Raw genomic sequence first — 23,694 nt, 5'->3', positions numbered from 1 at the left:
GTTTGCTCATTCAGTCTGTTATCCAGGTCATTCAGCAATATCTTAATGTCAAGATTACATTTTAATATGCTACATAGTTTGGTGTCATAAGCAAAAACTGACACTTAACTGTCAATCCCATCCTCAAGGTCATTAAAAAGAATTGGTCCTAGTACAGATCCCTGCAGTTCCCACTGCCTGCTGGCTATATCCCATTTAGAGCAGTGTTCCTCAACTCCAGTCCTCAAGGCCCATCAACAGATCATGTTTTCAGGATTTCCTTAGTTTTTCACAGGGGAAGGAATTATTGCCTGTGCAGGTGATGTAATTATCACCTGTACAATACTAAGGAAATCCTGAAAACATGACCTGTTGGAGGGGCCTTGTGGAGGACTATAGTTGGGGAACCCTGATTTACAGAACGTACCATTTATGATGACTTTTGTTTCCTATCATTAAGCCAATTCCTTACTCATCTACATATAGTTCCCCCAAGTCCCTGCTTCTGTAGCTTCAGTATAAGGCTGTTATGCGGTACAGGATAAAATGCCATTGCAAAGTCCAGATAAATCACATCAGCCACATTACCAACATCCAGATTTGCACTTACCTCCTCATAGAACCACAACCTGTTGGTTACACACGATCTATTTTTCATGAATCCATGCTGATTATCATTTATTATATTATTCTCTGCTATATAACTCTGAAGGTCATCTCTTTTAAGGCCTTCAAAAATTTGCACACTACTGATGTCAGACTTACTGAACAGTAGTTACCTGGATCCACTTTTTTACCTTTCTTAAACATTAGTACCAAATCAGCTATCCTCCAATCCCATGTTACAAGAGAGTGTAAGAATATGAGACACAGCGGTCTGTCAATTACTGAGCTTGTTTCCTTCAGTATCCATGGATGATAGCCACCTGGGCCAGGGGATTTGTCATTGTTTAATTTCCTCATATACAGGCATACTTCTTTTTGTGTTAAATTCTTTATATCAGGTGTTGAACTTTGATTTTTCATTTGTTGAATAATCCATTGCATAGACAGTTCATTGGTGAGCATGAACTAAAAGTGACTATTTAATATGTAAGCCTTTTCTTTGTCCTCTATAGTTATCTTTTAATTTCTTTTTTGGCATTTAAGTATTTATAATAATTTTTGGGATTCATTTTAATGAAACTGCCTTTTTGATTCTCTGTAGATAAATTTGCAGCTTGATTTCTTTTTTGCATTTCATATTTAGATGTTCATACTCCTGAAATTCTATTTCTGTATTCTCGGCCACCAAGATTTTGAATGCCCTTTGTTTTTGTCTCATTAAATTTGTTCTGTCTTATTTATCAATAATGTTTTTTTTTAATTCCTTGACATTTCATAATTTTTTATATTTTGTTTTAATTTACTCACTTATATAGAGCCACTAATTCCACAACACTTTAAAGACAGAGGGTATAAGTTTTCTACATTACCAGAGGGTATCAGTTTTCTACAGGATTATAGTAGTATTTTCTTAAACATGCCCCATTTATGTTCAGTATCCCCAGTTACCATGACATGGTCCCAGTCTACACGATTAAGCTCTTCCCTTAATTTGTTGAAATTAGCTTTCCTATAGTTCCAGATTTTTGCATTTCCCCTTTTGAATGTTTGATTAAAAATTACAATGAAACTTACCATATTATAATCACTACTTCCCAAATGATCCTTGACCTGTAGCTCTGAAATTGTGTATGGTCTACTTGTCTTAACCAGATCCAGAAGATTATCTCCCCTGGTCGGTTCATCTACCAGCTGAGAGAGGTAATTGTCCTGAACTGTGGATAAGAACTTGCAGCTTTTAGCACAACCAGAAGTTTTTATGTCCCATTGAATATCTGGATAGTTAAAATCCCTGATAATGAGGACCCTAATTTTTGCTGTCTTTTTAATTTGTTGCAGCATTTCATCCTCTACATGTTCAGCTATATTAGGTGGTGTTAAGGGGACGGTTGCAAACAGTTTTATTAAATAGGAACGCAACCGACCCCGGGGTCCGCGATGCAGCCTGGTGGACTGCTGACGAACACCTCCCGGGTGGAAAAGGAAGAAACCAACTAAAATGAGAACCCGTCCGTGTTAACAGCACACAGAACCGGGTAAAGCGGTATGCTCTATCTCCGTTAACTGCATGGAGGATGAGCGACGCACCTAAAAACTACCTAAGCCCTTCGTGTTACTGCACACGGAAGGGAAAGACAGTTAGCACAATCTCCATCCCAATGTACATTTATCCATAGTGATTCTACTTTGCTAAAGCTCCCCCCAATGTTGTCATTGAGCACAGATTTTAATTTGGATTTTATAAAAATTCTCTCCTCTCCACCTTTTTTGTTTTTCCTGCCCTTTCTAAATATAGGGTAACCCTCTCCATTTCTCACCCAGTCATGGCTTTCATCCAGCCAGGTTTATATAGTGCCCACCACATCGTCTTCTGTGACCGACATAAGAGTCTCCAGGTCATTCATTATGTTTATGAGACTTCTTGCATTTGCCAGCATTTAATACTATTAGCACATTTGTTACTCTTACTCAGCACCCTACTTTCCTTGCATATCCCAGCCCCCTTAAATCCTCATTAAAACTACTGTCTCACTCTCTCTGTGTACTCTATATATCCCCTTATTAGCACAACTACCCCTTCTCCACAAAGATCATAGTTTAAAATCTCCTTTATCCATCTGACCATCTTTTTTCCAAGCGCAGCTGCGCCCTCCCCAATGAGGTGCAGCCTGTAGCGGCAGAGAAGTAGGCGTTGTCCTCCATGAAACCAAACCCTTCCTTCCTGCACTAATCTCTAAGGCACTTATTTATCTCCCTAAGCTCCCACTGTCCTTCTAGTGATGCAGGTGGCACTGGCAGTATTTCTGAAAACACCACCTTGGAGGTCCTGGCCTTCAGCTTCTCTTCTAGCTCCCTGTAATCATTTTTAAGGACCTTCCACCTCCCTCTAACTTTGTCATTAGTACCGATGTGTACCATGAGCTCTGGGTTTTTCCCAGCCCCACTCAGCAATCTGTCTATCTAATCTGCCATATGTCGAACCCGAGCACCCGGCAGACAACACACTGTTTACCATTCACGGTCTCGGCAGAAGATGACCCAGTCTGTCCTCCTAATTATAGAGTCCCCTACCAGCAACATCTGTCTGGCCTTTGTTGCAATTCTATTTCCCTTCTTCATACAGGAGTCGTTTTCCAGGTTGCTAGGAGCAACGTCCTGCTGTAGTGATCCTAGTCCTATGCTTGCAGTCCTAATATCAGCTAAACAGGCATATTTATTACGACTGGCCTCCCTGGTCCTTTTCCCCCTACCCCTTCTTGTTACATTTGCTCAGCTAAGTACTTCTGTCCTGATCTTTCCCATCTCCACCCTCCTCCATATCAATCGCCCCAGCCAGAACAAGCTCAGTGAGCTCTAAACTTTGCTCCAGGTTTGCAATGTTCCTGAGTATTGCTAGCTGCATATTTAGATCCAGTACCTGGGCTTCCAAACATGTAACTTTCGGACATTGAGCGCAGACATATTCACCCTCAAGGCATGTATACATCTCACAAGACGCACATGTGGTAGCATTTTCCCTGGAACACATACTAAATGGGGATAAACAATACACGTAAAAGCAAAAAAAACAATGGAAAGCTAGTAAGGAAAACACCAAAATATGTTCTTGTGTCAAACTATGAAATTACATTTTACTATGCACGTATCGGCCTCCTCCGCACTTAAAATGCAGCCTCCTCACCTCTTTGCCGCCTCACTAAGAATCTCTACACTTGTAGTCCTAGAGACAGCACAGTACAGGTGAATCCGCTAGAAAATTCAAGAACATGCAATTTAGGTCATATAGTCAGCATTTCCATTTAAAGAGGTTATAAAATATTCTGAAGCTGGAGAGCACCAATTGTCAGCCTCCTGAAGTTTTAGCTTTTGGCACAATCATCTGCACTCCGATATTGTGGAAAAAATTTGCTATTTTACTTGGGACAAACAATATTCATTGAATTCATCATGACAACATAGTGGACTACATGAAGAAAACTGAAAAAAATAAGAGGTCACACTATACAATCTGAAGGAACTTTGCACATTTTTATCAAGCCAATGTTTCACAAAGTTCTATCTGTCATCCTTCTACCATAGCTGCAGCTGTTGCTATTATTTCACATCTGTTATCAACAGCTAATGCTTTATCTGTTAGACCCAGCATTCTTTTTAGCTGCGGATGAAAGGATATGATCCAGCTCCCAGATTCTTATTTCCACGATGTGTTAAAACCAATAGTTACTTATTATAAACATTTTAAAAATTAAGGGGAAATATTATAAAATTCATATCCCAAATCCTGATACCAAAGCCTAAGAACGCTTGACATTCAAAAAGCGTCTGGATGCCTATTTTTTTTTTTTTGCCTCCGTCCACCCTCCACCTCTTGCCAGAGGCTTCACTACCTGTTATTAATTTTGTCATATATCCCCTTAACATTTAAAGTGTTTATAATTAAAGACTTTTGGTTTTAACTAGTGATGAGTGAACGTGCTCGCCACTGCTCGGTACTTTCCCGAGCATCACTGTGCTCGACAAGCTCAGCGAGTATTTCCGGGTTGCTAGGGTGGGAACTCTCGCCCCCTCCCTGCATGCTTGCCGCTCTTTCCGGGTTGCTCGGGTGGGTACTCTCGCCCCCTCCCTGCTTGTTTGGCTATATTTTCGAAAAAGCCATGGTGAAACGGCATCGTCGGGGTGGTGGCCAGGTAACAAAGCTCCTCAACTACAACATGTAAGTAGGAATCATGTTTGATCCTTGACAATTTACTTCTATACTCAAACTACTTTATGTGCAATACCTTGATCAGGGGAAATAATGTGTTAAAATTAAATTAACTTAGGCACTTGCATCTTATTTATTTATGCTCTGACACATATTGCCACTTTGCACTTTTTTCATTATTTTTTGCTGCTATTTAATATAGAGAGTATTGATATTCACGATTAAAGCACTAGCACTTTAAAAAAAACTTATAACATCTTGCTCATTTATATTTATTGGCATTTACTTTCACTTAAGGAGGATCAAAAAGCACCTAATATAAAAAAAATCTAATCTGTCATATGCTTTGTAACTTGATTGCTACATTTTCTGATACCTTTGCTTATTTTATGTATGTTTTCTATTTATTCATAATAAAATTGCAAATTTTAAACAATTAATTTATGCCTCATTTTAATATAGAAACTATGGGAGCTCTATTATTGTGTTCTTTTAACATCAGCAGTGGTAGCAAAACTAGCAGCCTGACCCGCACCAGCATGATCAGGCACATGGCAGCAAAGCACCTGATTAAGTGGGCTGAACCCCAGGGTCCAGCAACAGTGTCTGCGGGTGACAAAACTGCTTGTTCCGCTGTTGTGTGTGCAAGCCAATCCTCTTTCCATGGCGCATGCCAAGATGTCTCCCGCCCTGCACCTGTCGTTGCACACTATCAACTAGCATCATAAGCAAGCACGTCCACGTCCTTGTCCCAAAGCAACGTTCAGATGTCCCTACCCCAGTACTTGGAATGCAAGTGCAAATACCCAGCCAATGCTCCACAGGCCTCATTACTAAATTCACACATTTCGCGAATGCTTGCACTCTAAATGTTGCCTTTTAGGCTCGTGGAGACAGAAACTTTCCGCAACCTGATGGTGGCGGCCATCCCTCGGTACTTGGTCCCCAGCCGCCACTATTCCTCTCAGTGTGCCATTCCCACATTACATGAGCATGTGTCCCACAACATTAGACGTGCCCTCAACAACTCAGTTACTGGGAAAGTCCACCTAACCACGGACACGTGGACAAATGCTTATGGGCAGGGACAGTACATCTCGCTGAAGGCACACTGGGTAAATATAGTGGAACCTGGGACCCAGTCGGACCTTGGGATGGAACACGATGCCAAGGATTGCGGGTCCTGGCTCCTCTTAACAGTTGTTGAAGAGATGTGTCTGCTGCTAGAACTCTGTGTAGCATTGAACTGGTCTATAATCTGAGCTGGTTTTAACCTGCGATTTCTGAGGCTGGTGACTCGGATAAACTTATCCTCAGAAGCAGAGGTGACTCTTGGTCTTCCTTTCCATGGGACGGTCCTCATGTGATCCAGTTTCTTTGTAGCGCTTGATGGTTTTTGCAACTGCACTTGGGGACACTTTCAAAGTTTTCCCAATTTTTCGCACTGACTGACCTTCATTTCCTAAAGTAATGATGGCCACTCATTTTTCTTTACTTAAAATTTGTATTATGGCAAGAAAAAAAGCAGCTAACAGTCTATTCAGTAGGACTATCATCTGTGTATCCACCAGACTTCTGCACAACACAACTGATGATCCCAACCCCATTTATAAGGCAAGAAATCCCACTTACTAAACCCGACAGGGCACACCTGTGAAGTGAAAACCATTTCCGGTGACTACCTCTTGAAGCTCATCAAGAGAATGCCAAGAGTGTGCAAAGCAGTCATCAAAGCAAAAGGTGGCTACTTTGAAGAACCTAGAATATAAGACATATTTTCAGTTGTTTCACACTTTTTTGTTAAGTATATAATTCCACATGTCTTAATTCATAGTTTTGATGCCTTCAGTGTGAATGTACAATTTTCATAGTCATGAAAATACAGAAAAATCTTTAAATGAGAAGGTGTGTCCAAAGTGTTGGTCTGTACTGTATGTCACACAAAATAGTTAATAAATAACATTTCCCACATGTCTACTTTACCACAGCACAATTTTGGGACCCACATTTTCTTTTGTTAGGAAGTTAGAAGGGTTAAAAGTTGACCAGCAATTTCTCATTTTTACAACAAAATTTACAACATCATTTTTTTTAGGGACCACATCACATTTGAAGTGATTTTGAGGGGCTTTTGTGACAGAAAATATTCAAAAGTGACATCATTCTAAAAACTACACCCCTCAAGGTGCTCAAAACCACATTCAAGAGGTTTATTAACCATTCAGGTGCTTCACATGAATTTTTGGAATGTGGAAGAAAAAAATGAACATTTAACTTTTTTCACAAAAATAGTACTTTAGACCCCAATTTTTTTTATTTTCGCAAGGGTAAGAGGAAAAAGTAGACCCTAAAATTTGTTGTGCAATTCCTCCTGAGCATGTCAATACCCCATATGTGGGAGAAAACCACATAGAGTTTGGAAGGGAAGGAGCGCCATTTGACTTTTTGATGTAAAATTTGCTTGAATAATTAGCGGTGCCATGTTGCGTTTTGGGAGCCCCTGATGTACCAAAACAGTGGAAACCCCCCACAAGTGACACTATCTTGGAAACTAAACCCCTCTGGAAACTTATCTTAGTGTGTGGTGAGCACCTTGAACATGCAGGTGCTTTACAAAAGTTTATAACATTGAGTAGTAAAAATAACATATTCAAGTTTTTCTCACAAAAATGAATTTCAGCCTCCAATTTTACATTATCATATGGTTAACAGGAGAAATTGCATGATTCATTTTGTTGTGCTATTTCTTCTGAGTAAGCAGATACCCCATATGTGGGGGAAAATCACTGTTTGGGTGCACGGCAGGGTTTGGAAGGGAAGGAGCGCCATTAAACCTGACAGGGCACACCTGTGAAGTGAAAACCATTTCCGATGACTGCTTCTGGAAGTTTATCAAGAGAATGCCAAGAGTGTGCAAAGCTGTCATCAAAGCAACAGGTGGCTACTTTGAAGAACCTAGAATATAAGACATATTTTCAGTTGTTTCACACTTTTTTGTTAAGTATATAATTCAACATGTGTTAATTCATAGTTTTGATGCCTTCAGTGTGAATGTACAATTTTCATAGTCAAGAAATTACAGAAAAATCTTTAAATGAGAAGGTGTGTCCAAACTTTTGGTCTGTACTGTAGACCGGCTGCCTGTCCCACCAGTTCAAGTTTTCCTGGAAGAAGGTGCACTGATTTCCACACTCCCACAGCACGCACTGAAAGCAGCCCAAGAAGCGTCATTAGATGCCCAGATCCAAGAATTACTCAAGAAAGGAGCGTTAATTCTCCGTGTTTCTCCTGCTAATACTCCATTGTTTCTAGTGAAGAAGAAAACTGCAAGAGGAGAACCAGATAAAATCAGGATGGTGCAAGATCTGAGAGCTGTGAATGCAGTTACAATCCTGGACACCCCAGTGGTGCAAAATCCACATAGATTACTCAGTGAAATTCCACCTGAGGCAACGCATTTTACAGTAATTGACTTGGCAAACGCCTTCTTCAGTGTGCCTCTGCATCCAGACTGTCAGTATCTTTTTGCTTTTACACACAGAGGAGTGCAGTATACCTGGACCGTTATGCCTCAAGGAGCTCAGAACTCCCCTCATCACTTCACACTATCCTTAACTATCTGTCTCCAACCCTAGAAGAGTGAGAACCCTGAAGTCACATTGATACAATATGTCGATGATCTACTCCTCTATTGTTCTGACGACCAAACTTGCTACAGGTTCAGCTATTCTTTGCTCCAATTTCTGGCCACCATCGGATGCAAAGTCACTCTGAGAAAGCTACAATGGTGTTGTACCAAAGTTGTGTTTTTGGGTCATTGCATATCCCAAGGTACCATGCATCTCACTGAAGAGAGGAAATCTGCCATCCGTGACATCCCGCACCCGAAAACTGTCAAACAACTCCAAGCTTTCCTGGGAATGGTCACATACTGCAGGCAGTGGATTCCTAACATGTCAGCCCTCATGCAACCTCTATATGATCGGGTCCACTCTTCTGAGCTTGACCTGCATTTTGACCAAGAAGCTGAAGATGCAATGGACCAGTTGAAAGAACTCATCATTTCAGCCCCTGCACTGGGGATTACCAAGTATGAATTTCCATTCTTTCTATTTGTCTCTGAAGCGTGTGGCCATGCCTCAGGAGTTCTGGCACAAAAAAAACATGGAGGCCGCATGAGACCCATCCGATATTATTCCAGTAAATTTGATCCAGAGGCGCAAACAGGTCCAACATGTATTAAAGCAGTGCTGGCAGCTACAGAACTCCTCCACAGAACAGCAGATGTTGTGTTTGGCCATCCTACAACTATACTGACCCCTCATGATTTGAAAGCTATCCTTGCACAAATCCAGCACAACCATCTATCTATACAACGTCGTGTTATAATCCAATGTGAGCTCCTTTTACCAGAAAATATAGCACTTCGGCGATGTACTGTCTTGAACCCCTCCACTCTGCTTCCTCTGACAAGGTAGGACTGCTCTGAAGACTTATGGGGGTCCTCAGAAGACCATGAATATCCTGATTCGAGTGACCATGATTACCTTGAAGTCATGAAGGCAGAAACCTCTCACCTACCTACTTTCTCTGAGCAGCCACTGCCTGAAGCGAATCTGATACTGTATGTTGACGGGTCCAGATAAAAAGATGAATATGGAAATTACCATACCGGATATGCGGTGGTGTCCCCATCAATGGTTGTTTCTGCTGGACCACTGCCATCTTATATGTCAGTTCAAGAGGCCAACTGTAAGCTCTGACCGAAGCCTGCAAGTGCACAGAGAGTCAAGTGGCCAATATCTACATGGACTCGAGGTATGGATTCGGGATTGCCCACGACTTTGGCCTGATATGGGCCCTGATGGGCTACAAGACAGCCAGTGGAGCTCCAATCCGGAATACAGCGGCAGTAAGAAGTCTGCTAGAAGCTCTGATGTTACCTAGGCAAGTGGCTGTGATCAAAATTAAGGCTCATGGGAAACTGAATTGAGAGGAAGCCAAGGGGAATCATCTGGCTGACATTAAAGAAAAAGCAGCAGCTATGGAACCAATATTTCCAGAGGAAGCAGAGGTGTCGGGGGGTATAGAGGTGTTTGTGCTCACCAGAAGTCAGAGACAATGAGGGGATGAGGAAGAAACGGGAATGAGAAATTTGGGGTTGGAAGAAGAAGAGGAGGAAGATGAAGAGGAGGAAAGACTGGAAGAGAATCTGACACACAGGACTTCAATGGACCGGCAGAATGCAGTACCAGAAGAAGAAAAACAAGGATGGATCGGACGGGGAGAAACGTTTTGTAAGGAGAGTGGGAAGAAGAATATGTCTGCCAAGAGCACTGTATCCTGCAGTGGTTCAGTGGGCTCATGAAAAGGTACATAGAGGGAAGAATCAGATGGTTTCAGCTATCAATAAACTCTATATTGCACCCGAGATCTCAGTTCTTGCTACAAACTATGCTGTACTGGGAGCTGTGAGATTTGTAACACTTGTAATCCCGGAAGAACAGAACATGCGCCAAAGAAGAAGCTGGCAAAGTCACAATATCCTTTCCAGAGAATTCAAATTTAACATATGCAATTACGAAAGAGGGGAAGATATGAATATGTTCTGGTGGTGGTGGATATGTTTTCCGGATGGACAGAAGCATACCCAGTAGTCAACATGACTGCTAGAACTACAGTGAAAAGGCTTCTGGCAGAACTTATCTGCAGATTCGGGATTCCAGAAGTGATTGAAAGTGATCAAGGACCCTCCTTCACTGTAGAAATTACCAAATCAATCTGGGAGATGATTGGGGCGGATTTGGGCCTGCATACTCCTTATCATCCTCAAAGTAGCGGTAAAGTTGAAAGGATGAATAGCACTTTGAAAAACAAAATTCTTAAAGCCAGTAAAGAATGGTTACTTCCATAGCCGAAGGTGCTGCCTATTTCACTATACTCAGTCCAAAATACCCCGAGACAACCCACCGGGCTCACACCATATGAGATCTTGTCTGGGGGGCCACCTAGAATGGGTCGATATTACCCACAGCAGCTTCGTTCAGGGAATGATAAGCTTGTGAATTTTGTTGTCAGACTAGCTAAAGAGTTTAAACTAACATATGCTACAGTGTACTCTTCTATTCCAGACTCAGATCTTGAATCAGGTACTCACAGCATCCAGCCTGGAGATTTTGTCTGGATAAAGAATCACGTGCAAGGCACACTGGATGCTAGATTTGAAGGGCCCTACTAAGTGCCGCTTACATCACTTACAGCTGAGAAGGTCGAAGGCAGAACATCATGGGTCCACGCATCCCATTGCAAGAAGGCGGTCTCAGACCCACAACCCTGATGCTCCTTTTTCTGATGACGGTAGCTATGGGGGAAGCCTTTGTTACGGTAACACGTGCATTCCAAACAATTATTACTAAAGAGAATGATATTCCAGTTTTCTGGAAGTTAACCCCAAAGGCAGTTTTGACCCACATATATGTTGATGTTCTTGGAGTGCTTAAGGAGGTGTCAGACGAATTCAAGGCCCGAGACCAAGTGAAGGCGGGATTTGAGTCCATAATACCCATAATAACCATTAACAAGAACATAGATTGGATAAATTACAAATATTATAACCAACAAAGATTTGTCAATTACACCAAAGATGCCTTACAAGGGATAGCTGACCAACTAGCACCCACATCTACCATGGCCTTCCAAAACAGAATAGCTCTGGATATGTTACTTGCAGAAAAAGGAGGGGTATGCAAAATGATAGGTGAACAATGTTGTAATTATATCCCAGACAATACCGGCCCCACAGGGAAAGTTACTAAGGTTCTCAAAATCTATGAACAAATAGTTCCCCTTAGAACAAAAGTGTTGTACCAGAGAGATTACCGGAAGTAAATGAGTTTGTGAAGATAATATCCATATTTCTGTGTTAGGGGTGACCCTCTATTACCCAGTCACTAGATCTTTTAGGGTCTCCTTCGGTTTCCTGTAGGTCTTCATATGAGTTATATTTAGGAACGTCGGTGGGTCCGTCTAAAAGGGACGGGGCGTCCGTCACATCATAGGGTTTCAGAATAGCCTTAGAATAGGGTCAATTCTTCTCCCCTCTGATTTTTAGCATATGGATATTAAAAGCAAATACTTGATTTTAAGGGGGTCTGTCAAGGTAAAATATATATTATAGAAAATCAATTAGTTTCTTTTAATAGATTACCTAATCAGTGAGAATCAATATAGAGATGATGGAATAATCTATGTGTATGTATGTATGCAAATGTGTATATGCACATGGATTATGTTAATAGTTAATGAATATATAACTAACAGCTTCTGTTCCAATTTGTTGATAATTTCCTGGGAATGACGTAAGCATGTACATGCCTGATAACAGAGAGATTCATGTCAAGTTGGCAAAGATGGCGCTGAGAGACGAACTCACCCCCTCCCATCGGAATTCCTAAAGCGTTACTCAGACCAAGAGATACATAGATGAACAAATTACAGTGTGCCGAGTTATCAGAAAGGAGCAATAAATTTTATTAATCCCACCTAGAAGGAGAATGCTATTTAACCCCATGTCTATGTAATAAAGTATGCCATTTGCGTGGTTCAGTCTCTGAGTGAAGTTTTTCAACCAGATTAGCAGATTTGGTTAATTAGCTTCTCTGCATGCGCTCAGACATCTTTAATTTGGAGGAGAGCAGTTACCTGGTGTATCTTAAATTGGTGAAACCTCCACACTATTAATAGGGCTGTGGGTTACTACCGGTTAATCGTCTGTTTCCTTTGGTGAAGTCTCCTTGACATTGCTAAGGCTGTGCTTATAATGAACATTTAGAAAGGGGTGAGATACAGTTGGTTAAGTTGCCTGATCTTTAATATATCTGTGGATTGTTTCCATCATGGAATATGTCAGTAGTCAATTGTCCAACACCCAGCTCAATAAAATAGTTGGCCTATCTAGTCAAAATTGATGGATTCATCCAATTTTCATCTAATAAGAATGGGGAGCTTTATTCATTATATTGGCAAGAATGCTTGAAACCTAGCAAAGGCTACCATGCCATGGCTTTCCTGATCAGATTAGTTTTTATTTTGACAAAATAGTACTCCAATTGCAAAGAAAATCAAAGTTCTAAAGAAAAACAAACACCTCTAGTGAATGTTATGACCATAGAGGTTGTTAAATTTGTATATTGTTAAAGAGATCAATTGTAGATAATAATTCATAAAAGTTGGACATATTGTTCTGAGGACAAATCAAATATTTAATTGATTTTTATTATTCTTTCTAAAGCTTTCCTCATCTCTTTATTTCTTAAACTATATATTATGGGGTTGACCAAAGGTGTAAATACCGTGTACAGAAGTGACAGGATTTTACTTATGTTAATTATTTGGTCTTTCATTGGAAAGACGTAGACACAAAACAATGTCCAGTAAAATATACAGACCACAGTGAGGTGGGAGCCGCAGGTGGAGAAGGTTTTTTGTCTACAGGTTTTAGAAGGAATCTTTAAGATGGTGGAAACAATGTTGACATAAGATATCACAATTATTACGCATGGAATGATAAGTACTGGTATGACAATTAGATTGATATCTAACTTAACCATGAAGGTATCAGAGCAGGCAATTTCTAATAAAGGAACAAGATCACAAAAGAAATGATCTAAGATGTTTGGTCCACAAAAAGTCAGCTTAGCTGTTGTTAAGGTGTCACTCAATGTAATAGAAAAGCCAAAAACCCAACAGAAAATGGTCAATTTCACACAATGGGCCCACGTCATTATAGAAGCATATCGAAGAGGGTTACAGATGGCCACATATCTGTCATAAGACATCACTGTGAGGAGAAAACATTGAACTGCTTCGAAGGCACAGAAGAAATACAGTTGTGTGATGCAACCCAAAAAAGTAATGGTCCCCCCATTACATAGTATAATGTGGAGCATGTTGGGAACAATATCGGTGGTCAACAAGATGTCACTGATGGACAGTTGTGAGATGAAGAAGTACATTGGGGTGTGGAGGTTCTTGCTGTTGGACACCAAGGTGATGATCAAGAGATTCCCACATATTGTCCCACAGTAAATCACCAGGAAAAGACAAAACAGCACATTTCTGTGATTTTGGCTTCCTTCGAAGCCTAGGAGATAGAACTCTGTTCCGGTACTCAGGTTTCTTTCCTGTAGAAAATAACATCAGTTTGAGATGACTACCATTGACATATTCCTAACCGTACAGACATGATTGAATAAATCAATAATATTGACTTATAATTATTATAAAAATAATCATTTTTAAGAACAGTAGAGCCATAATTAGTGTGTATGGTGGGAGGGTAACTTCTTCTCTTAGATGAGGGATGGGGAACATCAGGCCCAGGGAACATTTACCTTCCTTAATGTCCTTATATCCAGCCCCTTGGCAGAATATTGGGGACCGCATTGCTTGGGCCGACAACTGTATTTTGCCGGCTGCTGTACATTTAATGTCTTCTTGCTCTGTGAGAACGTGCACATACTGTTCACTACTGAATACTGAGGCGCGTGCAGTGAAAGATAACGTCCTAACACCAGTGCCAGCGTCAGGACGTTCTTTGTGGGTGGAGTAGGCGCTCGATTTGTACAGCCCCCGAGGGATGGTACAAATATACAACTAGCCTTTGGCAGAAAAACGATTCCTCACCCCTGTCTTAGACTATGAGATATGAGAAAACTATTGTTGACAGCTTTATCAAGAGCTACCTAAAAGAATAGATACTATCTGTGATTTCTACCATGTTCCAGATTTATTAACATTATTTAAAATAAAGAATATTTATACCGTGTTAGCCAGTAGATAGAACAATGTTGGAATCTGAGAGTCCTCAGTGGTTGATACCTTTTAATGGCTAACTGAAAAGATGGTAAACATAGCAAGCTTTCGAGACAACTCAGGTCTCTTCTTCAGGCTAATAAAGCCTGAAGAAGAGACCTGAGTTGTCTCGAAAGCTTGCTATGTTTACCATTAAAATACATAGTAATTCATCTTACCTAAAGCAAAAATCACCATTAAAGGGGTTTTCTGGTCTGAAATGAAAAATCTGCAGTGACTGACGACTTTTGAATCCCCCAAATGCATTCACGGTGTTCTGTGAAGGTTCGTCATGTTACAGACAAACACAATTTCCCCTTACCCACATTTGGGATGTACCTATACCGTTAGCGGTGCATTGGTAGAAGATACACCTAGAACTCGGTGTATAATGTGACCCAAAATCCTCTCCAAAACAGACACCAAAAGTGACACATGAGGGATAGGGGGCTCTGACAAGGATTTTGCATTTGGAAATAAAGCTATAATTCGCACCTTAGATCGATCACAGAGCAATTATAATGTAGATGCAACTTCAATTATTACATGTGAAAAAAAAACAAAACAGCAAAAATAACAAAATACTAAAAAGATAACTTCAATTTAGTTACAACTGTTGTTTTTTTCATCTTTTTCTCACTGGTAGGAGCTCAATTTGTTTCATGGATGAGATATCTTTCTAGGCTAAAAACCCCGAAGAGAATAAGCAGTAAAGACAGTGATGAGCGAGATAGTAACATATAAAATACAAAAAAAATCAAGGTTCACAATATAAATGATTATACATCATAGATGAAGCCTCAGAATGTGACAGAACTTACATCAGCATTTCCCATGGTTTACTAATGATGAGCAAACCCTTGAAGTGACGCTCAGTCTGTGCCCTCTATAAGTCTTATGGAGGTCCAAGCTCTCCAGTACGACAGCCCTGAGTGACACGAGAGCAGAAAATCAGATCCATTGCTATTTCCTATCACATTAACACCTCTCTATATATGGACAGAAAAGAATAAAGGTGACGTGTGTCCTCCATCTTCACTCCACTGAGAGAATAGAAGCCCGCAGGTGATTAACTAATTGTATCCAATATCTCTCATGTAATATTACACTAATATTTCATCACTGTAAATATTTTCTAGGAAGCAAAAGCAATAAATGGTTAAATAGAGAAAACCACTAATTCTTAGCAAAAGTTTCTTGGAGCACAGCTCTGGAGTATAATACAGAATAAGTAATGTAATGGATGTACACAGTGACTGCACCAGCAGAATAGTGAGTGCAGCTCTGGAGTATAATACAGAATAAGTAATGTAATGGATATACACAGTGACTACACCAGCAGAATAGTGAGTGCAGCTCTGGAGTATAATACAGAATGTAACTCAGGATCAGTAAAGTAATGTATGTACACAGTGACTGCACCAGCAGAATAGTGAGTGCAGCTCTGGAGTATAATACAGAATAAGTAATGTAATGGATATACACAGTGACTGCACCATCAGAATAGTGAGTGCAGCTCTGGAGTATAATACAGAATGTAACTCAGGATCAGTAAAGTAATGTATGTACACAGTGACTGCACCAGCAGAATAGTGAGTGCAGCTCTGGAGTATAATACAGAATAAGAAATGTAATGGATGTACACAGTGACTGCACCAGCAGAATAGTGAGTGCAGCTCTGGAGTATAATACAGGATGTAACTCAGGATCAGTAAAGTAATGTATGTACACAGTGACTGCACCAGCAGAATAGTGAGTGCAGCTCTGGAGTATAATACAGAATAAGTAATGTAATGGATGTACACAGTGACTGCACCAGCAGAATAGTGAGTGCAGCTCTGGAGTATAATACAGGATGTAACTCAGGATCAGTAATGTAATGTATGTACACAGTGACTGCACCAGCAGAATAGTGAGTGCAGCTCCGGAGTACAATACAGGATGTAAATCAGGATCAGAACAGGATCAGTAATGTAATGTATGTACACAGTGACTGCACCAGCAGAATAGTGAGTGCAGCTCTTGAGTATAATACAGGATGTAACTCAGGATCAGTAATGTAATATATGTACACAGTGACTGCACCAGCATAATAGTGAGTGAAGCTCTGGAGTATAATACAGGAGGCAACTCAGGATCAGTAATGTAATGTATGTACACAATGACTCCACCAGCAGAATAGTGAGTGCAGCTCTGGAGTATAATACAGGATGTAACTCAGGATCCGTAATGTAATGTATGTACATAGTGACTGCACCAGCAGAATAGTGAGTGCAGCTCTGGGGTATAATACAGGATGTAACTCAGGATCAGTAATGTAATGTATGTACATAGTGACTGCACCAGCAGAATAGTGAGTGCAGCTCTGGGGTATAATACAGGAGGTAACTCAGGATCAGTAATGTAATGTATGTACACAGTGACTGCACCAGCAGAATAGTGAGTGCAGCTCTGGAGTATAATACATGATGTAACTCAGGATCAGTAATGTAGTGTATGTATACAGTGACTGCACCAGTAGAATAGTGAGTGCAGCTCTGGAGTATAATACAGGAGGTAAATCAGGATCAGTAATGTATGTACAAAGTGACTGCACCAGCAGAATAGTGAGTGCAGCTCTGGAGTATAATACAGGATGTAACTCAGGATCAGTAATGTAATGTATGAACACAGTGACTGCACCAGCAGAATAGTGAGTGCAGCTCTGGAATATAATACAGGACGTAACTCAGGATCAGTAATGTAGTGTATGTACACAGTGACTGCACCAGTAGAATAGTGAGTGCAGCTCTGGAATATAATACAGGACGTAACTCAGGATCAGTAATGTAATGTATGTACACAATGACTGCACCAGCAGTATAGTGAGTGCAGCTCTGGAGTATAATACAGGAGGTAACTCAGGATCAGTAATGTAATATATGTACACAGTGACACCACCAGCAGAATAGTGAGTGCAGCTCTGGAGTATAATACAGGATGTAACTCAGGATCCGTAATGTAGTGTATGTACACAGCGACTGCACCAGCAGAATAGTGAGTGCAGCTCTGGAATATAATACAGGACGTAACTCAGGATCAGTAATGTAGTGTATGTACACAGTGACTGCACCAGTAGAATAGTTAGTGCAGCTCTGGAATATAATACAGGATGTAACTCAGGATCAGTAATGTAATGTATGTACACAGTGACACCACCAGCAGAATAGTGAGTGCAGCTCTGGAGTATAATACAGGATGTAACTGAGGATCAGTAATGTAATGTATGTACACAGCGACTGCACCAGCAGAATAGTGAGTGCAGCTCTGGAATATAATACAGGACGTAACTCAGGATAAGTAATGTAGTGTATGTACACAGTGACTGCACCAGTAGAATAGTGAGTGCAGCTCTGGAGTATAATAAAGGATGTAACTCAGGATCCGTAATGTAGTGTATGTACACAGTGACTGCACCTGTAGAATAGTGAGTGCAGCTCTGGAGTATAATACAGGAGGTAACTCAGGATCTTTAATGTAATGTATGTACACAGTGACTGCACCAGCAGAATAGTGAGTGCAGCTCTGGAGTATAATACAGGATGTAACTCAGGATCAGTAATGTAGTGTATGTACACAGTGACTGCACCAGTAGAATAGTGAGTGCAGCTCTGGAGAATAATACAGGATGTAACTCAGGATCAGTAATGTAGTGTATGTACACAGTGACTGCACCAGCAGAATAGTGAGTGCAGCTCTGGAGTATAATACAGGATGTAACTCAGGATCAGTACAGGATCAGTAATGTAATGTATGTACACAGTGACTGCACCAGCAGAATAGTGAGTGCAGCTCTGGAGTATAATACAGGATTTAACTCAGGATCAGTAATGTAATGTATGTACACAGTGACTGCACCAGCAGAATAGTGAGTGCAGCTCTGGGGTGTAATACAGGAGGTAACTCAGGATCAGTACAGGATCAGTAATGTAATGTATGTACACAGTGACTGCACCAGCAGAATAGTGAGTGCAGCTCTGGAGTATAATACAGGATGTAACTCAAGATCAGTAATGTAATGTATGTACACAGTGACTGCACCAGCAGAATAGTGAGTGCAGCTCTGGAGTATAATACAGGATGTAACTCAGGATCACTAATGTAGTGTATGTACACAGTGACTGCACCAGTAGAATAGTGAGTACAGCTCTGGAGTATAATACAGGATGTAACTCAGGATCCGTAATGTAGTGTATGTACACAGTGACTGCACCAGTAGAATAGTGAGTGCAGCTCTGGAGTATAATACAGGAGGTAACTCAGGATCTTTAATGTAATGTATGTACACAGTGACTGCACCAGCAGATTTGTGAGTGCAGCTCTGGAGTATAATACAGGATGTAACTCAGGATCAGTAATGTAGTGTATGTACACAGTGACTGCACCAGCAGAATAGTGAGTGCAGCTCTGGAGTATAATACAGGATGTAACTCAGGATCAGTAATGTAATGTATGTACACAGTGACTGCACCAGCAGAATAGTGAGTGCAGCTCTGGGGTATAATACAGGAGGTAACTCAGGATCAGTACAGGATCAGTAATGTAATGTATGTACACAGTGACTGCACCAGCAGAATAGTGAGTGCAGCTCTGGAGTATAATACAGGATGTAACTCAAGATCAGTAATGTAAAGTATGTACACAGTGACTGCACCAGCAGAATAGTGAGTGCAGCTCTGGAGTATAATACAGGAGGTAACTCAGGATCAGTAATGTAATGTATGTACACAGTGACTGCACCAGCAGAATAGTGAGTGCAGCTCTGGAGTATAATACAGGAGGTAACTCAGGATCAGTAATGTAATGTATGTACACAGTGACTGCACCAGCAGAATAGTGAGTGCAGCTCTGGAGTATAATACAGGATGTAACTCAGGATCAGTACAGGATAAGTAATGTAATGCACAGTGGGGAAAATAAGTAATTGATACCCTGCCAATTTTGTAAGTTTTCCCACCTACAAAGAATGGAGAGGTCTGTAATTATTATTGTAGATACACTTCAACTGTGAGAGACAGACTCTTAATAAAAATCCAGAAAATCACATTGTAGGATTTTTACATAATTAATTTGCATTTTATTGTGTGTAATACGTATTTGATGCAATAGAAAAACAGAACTTAATATTTGTTGCAGAAACCTTTATTTGCAGTTACCGAAGTCAGACGTTTCCTGTAGTTCTTGACCAGGTTCGCACACACTGCAGCAGGGATTTTGCCCCCCTCCTCCATACACATCTTCTCCAGATCTTTTAGGTTTTGGCGTTGTTGCTGGGCAACATTAAGTTTCAGCTCCCTCCAAAGATTTTCTATTGGGTTCAGGTACAGAGATTGGCTAGGCCACTCCAGGTCCTTGAAATGATTCTTACGTAGCCACTCCTTAGTTGCCCTGGCTGTGTGTTTTGGGTCATTGTCAATCTTTGATATTGTTTTTGCTTTTTCTCACCATGTTTTTACTTGTACAGTTAAAGTTACGTTTTAAATGTTCTCATTGATGCTGGAGCCCAGTCCTCATGGACCCTTGTCTCAAGGAGCTCAAGATGTTTCCCATGCAGTGGAAACTTTTATGTGAGTCAGTAATAGTGATGATGAAGAAGATGGTTATGTGGTGGACAAGACATAGGAGCCAGAAGGCTTTGGCAATAAAGAGTGTTTAGCCAAAATATCTTCAAGGGACCGGTTTGCTTCTTTTGTAGTCACTTTTGGAGTAGATTTAGGTAATTCCAACACAGTTATAGCTGCAGTGGATAAAGATCCTGGTGCTCATCAATGTGATGGTGGGTCCTTATCTCAGTAAGGACAAATTATCTCAGTAGTGGGGGAGAAAAAATTCTACATAGCTAGAGACCTAATCTTTTGTAGTGTGCAGGCAGTGTAATAGGGTAATTCATGAATCTTGTAGCACAAATCTACTAGGAACTGCAGATCTCCATCAGCATATTAAGTGACAAACCCTGCTCACATTGGAAAAGCAGAATGACCAGCAATATGGCCAGGGCTCTAGCTTCCCTCCTACAGTTTGAGCTCATAATCATCTCTCCAGTAGGAAGAGTGTATTCTCAAATTATGCTGGGTCATTCTCATCATCACTCTCATCTACTGTTTTCCGCACTCCTCCACCTATGCGTTGTCAGTAAGCCACATCTGTGCCTAGGAAATGTGCTTGTTTATGCAGAAAATAAATCATATATGTCCAAATTTACCACAATTGGTGATTCAGCAGATGGATTTTACTGCCTTCTGTCAAGTTAGCTCAATGTAAGATACAATGCCATTGTCTTTTAAAGAAATTTATCTCTGCTTTGGAAGCTCATGTGTCACATACCGTGGACCACTCCTTGGTATTGACTCCACCAACAACAGCATCAGTTATGCCCCGGGACCTTACAAGAGACAATTGTTGAATAGCAACCATGCACTACTACATGCGGTCCAAGTGTTTACTGGTGACACCACCACACCAGGAGGTGATAGCTCATTTAGAAATTGATAAAAGGTACACATCTCAAGAAGGTGGGACAGGACCTTGTCTACCATTCCTTCTACTGTTTACAACAGTCTGTAAACATCTGAGAAGTCAGGAACCCACTTGCTGGAGTTTAGGAATAGGAATGTTGTCCTTTTCTTGTCTCGCGTTAGTTCTTGAAGTGAATTGAAGTGGTCCGGTAAGTGTGATGAAATAATTAGTAAGTCCAGTCCAAACTTAGGGTTGATTTCCAATCTACTCTCGTTCTCATTTTTCAGGGTTAGGCTATATTATATTCAGTAACACAGTACTCATTTGGATTTAGACGATTCCACGGTTGCCTACCCCTCAGGTAAAATTTAGTTCTAATATTGTATCCATCTCATATCTTTATACTATTCCTTCATCCTTCTTTCATCATATATTTTTCCCCTTTATTTTTCCCTCTCTTATTCCTGCTCCTCTCCTCTTCCTTTCTTTTCTTTTTTTTACTTATTATTTCACCACACTAACCAGACCACTTCAATCACATGACCGACTCCCTACTATAGAGCACACTCATATATTTTTACATGTGTTAGGTCACACGTATTAAGATTCTTTATGAATACCCTGGTGTAAATAATTTGTGTTTGATATGTTTCTGTATAGATTATCATACTGATGAAGGCCCATGTTGGGGCCGAAGCGTTGGTTTGGATATAACCTTTGAACAAATAAAAACATCAAAAACATGAATATTCTTCTGTTGGACTTTTTTTCTCATTTATTGAGTGCCAGAGTTTACACTATAAGTGAATAGCATATTTTTTCTCCAGTGCACCACATAGTGATTGATCTTGGTCCTACCCTTATTATCAGGTCTATATAAGACCTGGCACCGATCTGCTTGTCACAGTCTACCCCGGAACCAGGCAGAGTAGGGAGAGGTGCTGCTGTCTGAGGGAGGGATTTGCTTGTTTATAGTTAGTAAAAGTATTCCGAAGATATATATATATATCCATCTGAACTAACAGTCCTTCTGAGGACTAATCCAGCTGCATATAATACTAGTGATAGCAGGAGTTAGGCAGGCAGGCAGTGTATGTGGCAGACTCCAGCGCACATAGCACGAAATGGTCCAATGAACGTCCTGTGTGCTGCTGCTGTAATAATTTCAAATATTTGCAGACATAGCTCCAGATATCAGGGGCCAGGCCAAATTTTTTTTATATCTTAATCCTGGTTATTTGCTTAAAAAGCAATCCAGAGTACACTATTTTTCTTGCTTGTTAGCACTACGGAATACAGCCAGATTTGATCTATAGTTGAGCGATAAAAATCCTGAAATTTGAACTGAGCGTGGAAAATATTGGTCTCCTTTTACATTCTGTTGCAGTGTATCAGTCAAGCTATTAACACTAGGTGTCTGTGAAGAATAGTATCTGTAAATTACAGGCCTGCTATTTAAAACCGTGGTTCTCTGTCACACGTATCATAACTGTGCTCCAAAATTAGCCATTTCTCATGAACGGGGAAAATATTGTTCTGCATTTAAATTGAACAAGGTGCGTGGCAAGGGATGGGGAAGTGGACTTGATGGTGATGGTGCTTGCAGAGACCAAGGACATGGCAGTGGGCAAGCTGAAATTGTGGCACAACAAATACCCACATATTGTCGCTCGACCTTCCTGTCCCAATTACTAGGGGACCGCAGCACAACACTATTCAACCCTGAGCAGTGTCAACAAGTTATTGGCTGGATTGCAGATAATGCTTCCAGTCACTTTGACACCACCACCAGCACCCTGTCTTTTGGAACCATCACCATCCTGACTTCCACACGGTGAAGTGTCAGTAGCCGTGAATCTCGACCACATATTCCTAATCCTCCTTCCTCCCACCATGCCGAGTGCTTAGAGACAACTGATCCCACACTTAGACTCTCAGAAGTTCTGTTCATTTTTTCATTTGTAGATTTGAGCCTCTTGCCTGGCAAGCTTCAAGCGAGTCAAGAGGAGAATGCATGTAGCGATGCCCAAATATTGGAGCAGCCAAGGTCATACGAAGGCAATGCTGGGAACGTGCAATTACTGTCGCAGGAGGTGGATGATGATGATGAGACACAATTGCAAGAAAGTCAGGAGGAGGACCAGGGTGCGGAAGTGGAAGACGAGGTGGTGGATGATATAGTAACTGACCCAACCTGGCAGGGGGACATAGAGAGCGAGGACAGCAGCACACAGGGGGAGGGAGGTGTAGCACTACAACAAGCAGGAAGAAGCATTGTGGTAGCCGCAGACACAAGGCGGGAAGGTGTTCCTCGTAATGCTAACATGACGGAAGTTGCAAGTACAACTGTTAGGTCTTACCAAGTCTGGTTATTTTTTTTTAAGACTCCACCGCTTGTCAGTGTGCTGTGCAGCACACTGACAAGCGGTGGATACCGCGTCGGTACGCCAGAGCATAGGAAGCCTGCTATCTCTATATTTCTCTGATAAAGATATCGCTATATCTCCACTTCATAGCCTTGCAGAGTGTACTGATGAAGGTTTTTTAACCGAAACGTC

General features: G+C 40.9%; 1 pseudogene; it reads right to left on the bottom strand.

Moving 5' to 3' along the window:
- Window positions 1-13,050: 13,050 nt before the first annotated feature.
- On the bottom strand, window positions 13,051-19,743 carry LOC141167508 (olfactory receptor 5G3-like; annotated as a pseudogene).
- Between the last annotated feature and the right edge of the window lie 3,951 nt (window positions 19,744-23,694).

Source organism: Phyllobates terribilis, unplaced genomic scaffold (genome assembly GCF_046119375.1).
Source record: "Phyllobates terribilis strain yellow unplaced genomic scaffold, ASM4611937v1 Scaffold_11__3_contigs__length_659146591, whole genome shotgun sequence".
NCBI lineage: Eukaryota > Metazoa > Chordata > Amphibia > Anura > Dendrobatidae > Phyllobates > Phyllobates terribilis.
This window is presented reverse-complemented; position numbering and strand designations above follow the sequence as displayed.